This window comes from Cupressus sempervirens, chromosome 4, assembly GCF_028749045.1.
Source record: "Cupressus sempervirens isolate cs-2001-9-10 chromosome 4, ASM2874904v1, whole genome shotgun sequence".
Lineage (NCBI taxonomy): Eukaryota > Viridiplantae > Streptophyta > Pinopsida > Cupressales > Cupressaceae > Cupressus > Cupressus sempervirens.
Window position 1 is genome coordinate 470634493 of NC_143121.1, and position 10080 is coordinate 470644572.

The window sequence follows — 10080 nt, forward strand, 5'->3', positions numbered from 1 at the left end:
GAATTTAATCTCTCCAAACATTAACATTTCAAATTCTTTATTCATTTTCTCAAAAAAATTTGCATAAGTCATCATGTCCAGTGAATAATGTATCATCACTAGTGCATTATAGGTCAAATTTTGACCAAATATTTTGACCAAGCCCTGAATGGGCTTGTTGGATACCTTTTTTTAATGCCCAAGTTGATCAAAATTTTGACCAGAATAGGGTTTCTCAAATTGGTCAACATTCCAACCAAATCAGGTTCATAATAAAAAAAAGAGAAACATGATTCATTATTTCTAATTTCATAGAGTTTATTTTTGATAGCACTCTGTGTGCACATGGGAGGTATTTGATGGCTATTTGATTTTCTTGGGAGCTATTTCATTGTGATTTTATTTTATTTCTACCCACACAAAGTCCTAACTTGAGATTTTGCAAAAATGTATTTATTTGTTATTTTGTCATGCACCACAAGAGCTATTAAAGGTGAGGTTTTTGGGCATATCTCATAGGAGGTATGTGGTCGATTGGATAGGATTCAGTTTTAAAAAAATTCTCCATTCTTCTAGGGGATACCATATATGTGACTTGTCTTTATTTATTATTTTTTGACTTTCCTATGCAGTACCCTTGACATCAAAATGATAATTTTGAATTTGATGGTAGTGCACCAAGGAAATGGGGAAGCTTTACATACAAGAATAAATGCCTAATGAAGAAAGGATATCTCCCCATTAGCAACAGGTAATCCCCCTACAATAAGCCACAAGAAGGGATATTATATTGAATGATATGCCTGACTAGGGAATTACTCCACTTGGCATTCATCTATATGGGAGCACCTAGTTGATTGCCCAACAAAAGAGTTGTTTAGTGGAAGAAAAATTAATAACAAGGAAGAAAAAATCTATAAGAATCAAAATCATTGATTAACTTATAAATGCGTGTCTATTGTTATCATTTGATATTTTTCATCTATAAATATGGTCTCTATCCATCCGTAAATAAATCACATTCCATTAGTTATGTTTCTATGTTTGATTAGTTTTTGGCATCATCATTCTTAACTTTCAAATTGTTCTAACAATTATAATCTCGTGCTACCCCAATTAAATCATTGTAAAAAAATCTTCATATCATTATAGTAGTCATACATGTCTGTGTTGGACTTCATCTGAATGTTATGAATTTTTGGGTCATTTATATGATACTTCACGTACTTCAATAAGCTAGAAACTTAGATTCTTCATTAATACCTTCTTGACCAAGTCTTTGTATAAGATTATTTTTAAATAGAACTCTCATATGATTCCAACATGATTTATTTTGAGAAGTTATTATTGATTTCCCATAACAACAACATAATCACCCAATGTTGAGGAATATGCAATACTAATTTTCCCACCAATTACATAATTATGAGAGTGCAAGATTATCTTTTAGTTTGGACTATTTAGCATCACCAAAAACCTCTAATACCTAGGTCATATCTCTAAGAATAATTTCTCTCAACACATAATTTGACATGAATTTAGATGCAATGTATCAATTGAATCTAGAAATATTTAACTACCTCCATCTCCCAAGCCAATTCCCCATCTTTCAATAGATATCTTGTGTCTATGGATGTTGAGGTGATCCATCTCTTGAAAGAAAAGCCTGCAGCATTTTATGGCTTTCAATCCAACTACATTTAGGCTTCTTCTAATTTCTCTATCTTTCATCAAATTACTATTTGAAAAAATCATCACACCTACTCATTTTTCTTAAAGCTCCCACTTTGAATGTAAAGGGATCATGTGAAAGATTTATGTAGTTTAGAGTCTTCACATTCAACAAAATTTGATTTTTAGTGGATTCAATTCAAATCATTCAATTTCATGAGCACATAAAAAATCTATTAACATTTATAGAAAATTTTAATGCTATTCTATTTTACACACATGCATAATGAAATATTTGTGAAGATGATAAGTAAAAATATTTCATTTATCTACCTTGTAGTGAAAATTTTGTATGCAACTATAGAGTAGGGAGGATGCCAACAAGGTTGAGTTAATTTTGACATACCCTGCAAATTGTATTTTCTTAAAAAAGAATTGTTTCATTTTTAAAGCTTTTTAAATAATCAAAATTTTGTAGCTTTCCAATTCATCACACATTGAGGTGAAATCTATTTGAGTCATTCTTTAACATAGTTCTTGTACCATAACTACATTTACACATGTTGAAAACATATCTACTAGATCTATTTCAACTACACTCTTCAATAAAATTCCCTTATTCATTATGAATTATATTTGTTGGAAATTTTTTGGAGGTCTCTCAAATAAATTCACTTTTTGAATATCTTGTAGTCATTAGACACCATGAGGTGACCTCTCTTTGAGGCATTTTTCCAAATGTATTTGGAGTCTTATCTTTATATTGATTACTAGCTTTTTTTTGTGCTTAAAAGTGTGACAATCTATTCTAACAAATCTTATTTGTGTAACCTACAAGCATGATATGGTTTTAGATCACATGTCTTAGAAACTAGATATGTATTAGAGCACCTAGCCACTATGGAGATGATTGAAACTTCAAACCCTAGCTTTAATGAGAGTGTCATTATTATTTTAAAGAAACTACTTCAAACCTCCATTATCTCAGCTGCCCAACTCTTTCAATGGATTCTTTAGCATCCCCATAAATGATTGCAACCCTCCAAAAACCATGTAGCTTATACATAAGCCTTTGTCCCATTTCTTGAATGTTGATACCTTTTATTCTTCATGTTAGGATTAAACCACAGACAGAAATAACAATTACATGCAAATATAACCAATAATAGAAAATAATAGACCACATGAAAAAGAACACAAGAAACCAAGATTTAACGTGGTTCACCCAATCCTTGGACTATGTCCACCAAACAACAAGTCTGATATTATTATGATCTAGTGACTACAACCTGATTACAATCCATAATCCCTTACAGCTCAATACTACCACAAGAACCAATTTTTGCATCACCACACTAAAATAATCCCTAACCCTAAACCCTTTTATAAAAGTATTTTTTACTGCTTTAGGGTTATAATTAATAATTACATGGTGGCCCAAAATCCCAATAAAACAGGGCCCACAAATTTTTTTGGGGTGATCCCTTGAGCCCCAAAGAATTTATGAAGTATATACAGTACTTTTTTTATCAATCACCACAATCTAACAATCTTCCACTTGGGGACTAATCAGGCTCTACTCTAAACAACAATCTCCCACTTGGAGATTGATCCTGTAGCTAGGCCACTACTCCATAAGGCTCCCATTGGATCAAACCACCCTAGACTCTACTATTCTTTTATTCATGTTCAGTCTAGAAGACCAATCGAAGCTAAAGAGGAATTCAACCTCTCCCTTGTCACTACCTTGGTAAACATATCTGTTGGATTTTCATCTGTATGTATCTTTGCTAGCTTTAACTGTCCATCCTCCAAAACAAATTGAATGAAATGGTACCACAACTATATGTGTTTTTTCTTTGAATGTAGAGCTGAATTCTTCACAAGATGAATGACACTCTGACAATCTCTAAACAAATAATTATCCATCTAAGGATGTCCCAATTCTTCCAAGAATAACTAAAGCCATATCATCTTCTTGGCTACCTTTGTATCAGCAACATACTCTACCTCTATAGTGGATAAAGCAATAACCTTTTGTAATTGAGAAACCTAGCTCATGGCTTCCCCACCAATAGTAGAGACATAACCTATAGTATTTTTCCTGGTATCAATATCCCCTACCAAATTTGAGTCAACATAAACCTGTAAATTAGTAGTGGAGCCCGAAAAGTGTAAACACTTATTGGATGTTCCTCTCAAATATCTGAGAATCCATTTGACTACATTCCAATGCTCAATTCCTAGATGACTCATATACCTACTAATGAATCCCACTGCATGTGCAATATCTGGCTTGGTACATACCATGGCATACATCAAGCTTCCTATAGCTGAAGCATAGGTTACCTTGGACATCTAATTCTCTTTGTCTTGTGTCTTGGGACACATCTCCTTATTCAACTTCAAAAGATGAGGTAAAGGTGTGCTGACAAATTTAGCATTCTCCATAGAGAAATGTTGCAACACCTTCTCCACATAATTAACTTGAGATAGCGTCAATGTTCTATTTTTCCTATCTTTGCAAATCTTCATACCAAGGATTTTTTTTTCTGCCCCCAAATCCTTCATATAAAATGCATGTTCTAATTAGCATTTCAGCCCTTTAATGTGATCCATGTTAGACCCAACTACAAGCATATCATCAACATATAAACATAAAATAATGTAGCTGTCATCATCAAACCTCTTAAAATAAACACAATGATCTAAATGAAACCTATTGTATCCATGATCATGCATAAAACTATCAAATTTTAGATAACATTACCGAGGTGCTTGCTTCAAGCCATATAAACTTTTTTTCAATTTGCACACTAAGTTCTCCTTACCTTTTACTGCAAATCCCTGTGGTTCAGCCATATATATCTCTTCATCCAAATCACTATGAAGGAAGGTTGTTTTAACATCAAGCTACTCTAAATGAAAATCTTCAGTAGCCACAAGAATTAAAACAATACAAAAAGAAGTCATCTTAACAACAGGAGAAAATATCTCATCAAAATCAATGCCCTTTTTCTTTGCAAATCCTTTCACAACTAACCTGGCTTTAAATCTTTTCTTACCTCCTTCCTCTTCTTTCAACCTATAAACCCACTTATTCTATAAAGCTCTTTTACCTATAGGAAAATTGCATAAATCCCATGTCTTATTCTTCAGCAAAGAGTCCATTTCATCTTTCATTGTAGACTCCCACTGAATCTTAGTATCCACCTACATAGCTTCATCATAACATTTAAGTTCACTAGCATCAATAAGTAAAATTGAATACAAAGACAGAGAGAATCTTTTTGCAAGTCTAATTTTCCTTTTTGACCATCTAACATTTACTAGTATGTGTGGTATTTTTTGTTGCGATTGTTACACACCATGAGGAATGGTTGGAACATCAACTTTTGGAGTATCATCCAGCACTACATAATCATCTTCTTTTTTCTCATGTTGCTGCAATAGATCTTTGTACAACACTTTCTCATTGAATATGACATTCCTACTTCTTAAAATTTTATGATTTTCAAAATCCCAAAGCCTATAACCAAATTCATTAATGCCATATCCAACAAATACACATTTCTTCGACTTAGCTTCTAGCTTGGTTCTATTTTCAGAATCTATGTGAGCAAATGCTTCACAGCCAAAGGTTTTGAGAAAAGAATAACTCACCTTCTTACGAATCCATGCTTCCTCTAGAATACCACAACCCAAAATAGTAGAGAGATCTATATTAATCAAATATACAATAGTATTGACAGCCTCCACCCACATGTGTAAGGGCAACCCAACATGCAACCTCATGCTCCTTGTGCACTCCATTATAGTCTTGTTCATGCATTCAACCACTCCATTTTCCTGTGGAGTCCTTGGAATAGTTTTCTATATATTTATACCATTAGTGGAGCAATAATCTTAAAATTCATGACTATAATACTCACCACCATTATCAAATTTGAGACATTTTAATTTCTTACTAGTCTCATTTTCAACCAAGCATTTCCATTTCTTAAAAGTTTGAAATATATTAAATTTTTGTCTAAAGAAATAAACTCATACTTTTCTAGTTGCATCATCAATAAATGTAACATAATAATGAGAGCCACCAAGGGAAGATACCCGAGCTAGTCTCCATACATTTGTCTGCACAAGCTCTAATTTCTCCTTTTTGTTTTCCTTCCCAATCTTTACAAAACTCACTCTTTTGTTTTCCATACACACAACTTTTATAGAAATCCATATTAACACATTTCAAACTTGGTAAAACTTTCTTTGAATAAAGTATTTTCATATCTTTTTCCCTCATGTGCCCAAGTGTGTTGTTCTCCCTACTCAACTACAACGATTGTTCTTGAACATTCATTTTTCTTTGAAACAATTAAAGTAGAAGGAACAATATGACCTATACAAAAATATGACCTATACAAAGATATAAGGTTCCTACTTTCACACCTTTTGCTACTACAAGGGAACCTTTTGAAACTTTCTAATTTTTATCATTAAAAGTAACTACACAACCCTCATCACCAAGTTGCCCTGCTGAAATTAAATTTCTACTCAGCCTTGGAACATGTCTTACCTCATGTAGTAGCCAATGATTCCCATTCTACAACTTAATCTTAATTTTTTCCTTTCCAACAATATGACAGGGTTCATTATCCCCCAAATAGACAAGCCCAAAATCCCTTGGACATAATCAATGAAATAACCTCTATGAGGTGTAGCATGAAATGAAGCACTAGAATCTAGAACCCATGAATCATCAACACTTTCTAAAGATATAAGCAAAGCATCCTCTTTGGATTTTTTATTTACCACATTTGTCTCCTTGTCTCCATCTAGTTTATCTCCTTCATGTTTCTTTTGATTCTAGCAATCTTTCTTTTTATGACCTAGTTTCCCACAGTACCAGTTTTTCATTTGGTCCTCTCGATTGAGACATCCTCCCCTTTGACTTTCCTCTTGATTTCCCATGATTTGTAGAATTACTTTCTCTCTCAGTCATTTTGCCCCTAATGTGTGCATTCAAAGCACTTCCTAATATAGATCCACCTGAGGATTTCCTATGAGTTTCCTCACTCAAAATAACACCGATCACATAATCATATTTTAGGGACTAGATCCAAGAACAAAATTACTCATAGCTATTACCAAGCCACTCCAGCTTTCAGGCAAAGAACACAAAATCAAGAGAGCCCTAATTTCTTATTCAAAATTAATACCCACAGAAGATAAATGACTAGTAATAGTATTAAAATCATTTAAATGATTTGTAACAGATCCACCTTTTTCCATTTTCATATTAAATAAATGCTTCATAAGAAATAACTTGTTTGAAGTGGAGGGCTTTTCATACAGTGTCACTAGGGTTTTTATCAACTCTTCTGTTGTCTTTGCTTTTGTAATATTAAATGCCACTGATGGTGCCAAGAATAATCGAATGCTTCCAAGTGTCTTTCTATCCAAAAGATCTCATTCATCATTTGACATAGATCCCTGATTCTTGGCTTTGCCTTCTAATGGCTTCCATAAATCCTTCTCATAAAGATAGTCTTCCATTTGCATCTTCCATCACTAGAAGTTTTGCCCATTAAACCTATCAACCCTCAGCTTACCCTCATCTACCATCAATCCCACTCAACTATGAGACTCCCACTCAACCATGAGACTTTCCTACAAAGGATAACTAAAAAACAACCTCACTCTGGTACCACTTGTTAGGATTAAACCATAGACAAAAATAACAATTACATGCAAATATAACCAATAATATAAAATAATAGATCACATAGAAAAAAACACAAAGAACCAAGATTTAATGTGGTTCACCCAATCCTTAGGCTACATCCACCAAATAGCAAGTCTAATATTATTATGATCTAGTGATTACAACCTAATTACAATCTATAATCCCTTACAACTCAATACTGCTGCAAGAACCAATTTTTGCATCACCACACTAAAACAATCCCTAACCCTAAACCCTTTTATACAAGTATTTTTTATTTCTTTAGGGTTATAATTAATAATTACATGTTGGCCCAAAATCTCCATAAAATAGGGCCCAAATTTTTATTTTGGGGTGATGTCCCAAGCCCCAAAGAATTTATGAAGTATGTATAGTACTTTCCTGATCAATCACCACAATCTAACACTTCATGCAACAGAAAGTGTCTTATAGACTCTTGAAAAACTCCATTATAAAGAGTAGGGGTATGGTGTCAGTCTACAAGATGGAAACCTAAAGCAACAAAGAAAACCTTTCAATCTTCCCTAACTTCATACCATGTGAACATGCAACCACTCTGGTACTTTACCTAAAAAACACATCCAATTTATTATCCAACCAGTTGTTAAAGAGAACTAGACCAATAACTAATGAGGTTAGGCACACAAATAGTATTAGTATTGATTCTAGACTCTATTCAACTTGGTAGAAAGCTTTTGAAATATCTATACTCCATGTCCTATGATTTACTAATAGTCGATTAGTTCTATCCTTTGCACAATTTTTACAAATATTATTTATTGATGAACTCACTTGGCTTATGAATCAATGATGACACAAATTCCTCATTCTCATTATTTTTAGATTAGTTCATTTAACTTAGGTGCTGCCTAAAGTCTTTTCGATGCATATGTACTTGGTACTTCACATGACATTTGGTAATCATTTTTGTGCGGGAAAATCTTTTCAGGTAGTGGCTATAGAGAAATTTATATGTACTTGTAGTGAATGTTAAATAATGGAAGTGTTATAAATTTTCATTGAGTAAAGGTGCATTTAATTTGCACCATAGACATCGCCAACTTGTTGTTTGACTAGCTATTTACTCAACCCCCATTTCTTGTTGATTTTGGTTTTACAATTATGGAAGAATATGTTTGGGATTCTATGTTTTCTATGGCTCCCCCTCCATCTTTATCATTTGATGAAGTTGATATGGAAGTGGAAGACTTTTTAGATTTTTCTAAATAAATAGAAATAGAATGAACTTGGTCAATTTTCTTTATGAAAGTTTTGATATGGCTCATCATGTGATATTTTTCAAATTGTGATACTTATATTTAAGTTTAGTATATATTCATGCTACAATGTAGCCCAAGTTTTAAGTGACTTCTATTTTGAAGACTATTTGTATATAATTTTGTGTAAAATATGTTGGATATGCCAAATTTTTATGGGTTGCTTTCGTATAGTAAGTAAGAAGTCAGATTGGGTTTGCATTTTTTTTCTTGAATGTGCCTACCTTGGTAATTGCCAGCTTCGAAGGGCTTCACAGTAAATCATGGATTCTCTATGATCTCACATATTTTAAGTTTATGTATCTCACTTATTTTTTGGAGATATTGTATTCATCTTAGGAATCTAGTTTGTGTTTACATTGGATGGCTTTTGTTAGTGTCATGGTTACAATTTGAATTCTAGATCAAAATCAATGAGGGCAAATTTTATGCCCATTTTTGGCTTGGCTCTCTAGTGTTCATTTTGTCATTAGATAATGACTAGATTAACACTTGTCTTCATATGATCATTGGACACTTTTGTAAATCATAATTTAATCAACATGTACATTCCATTATGTAGGTTGAGTATTAGGCAGTGGTTTGGGGATTAATTTTGAATAGCTCCTCTCTTTTGGAGCTTTCATGTAATGAGCTAACTATACTAGGTTCTAGATTTCACAAGCTTATTTCATGGGGGAGTGTAGAAGTATATTTAACCAATAGATTTCACAAAAATTGATTTTTATTATTCAAACCTACACCATACTCTTCCTCTCTTCTCTCTACATTACATTCTTTGATTTCTACATGAGATTGCATTGCTTAAGTAATAGAATGACATTTCACATCCCCAAGATGGTTGGCCTTCCATGTTCTAAAAACTATCATGTTGTAAAATGTTGTTAGCAACATTTTTGATAACATAGCAAAATTTTACACTTTCTTTGCATTTTATGCTACCACATGCCTACTTGGTACCTTAAATAGGTCCAAAGTCTTATAATGAACATTTTAATACTACACTTTACTCCATCCATGTCCTTGCATGATATTTTCCACTTTTAGAATCTTTGACTTAGTTTGACCAACATTGACTAAAACATAACCTTGGTCTACATGATGACCTTAATTGAACACATACTTACATGAAATTATGAAGTAATGAAATTTTCCATATACTTTTGAAATATTTAATATTGTTAGAGAAGTTCTAACCACAAGAATCTATGTATATTTTTGTTTCCATATACTTTTGTAATATTTAATAATGTTAGTAAAGTTATGAAAATACAACAAATGTTGACATATGAAACAAAATAATGAAATGCCAAACATAAAAAACTAGTAATTATATTTCCAATCCTAAATTTGAAGATTAACATGCATTATAATTACTTTAGAGATGTGGGATCAGTGGAACTAAATGAATGG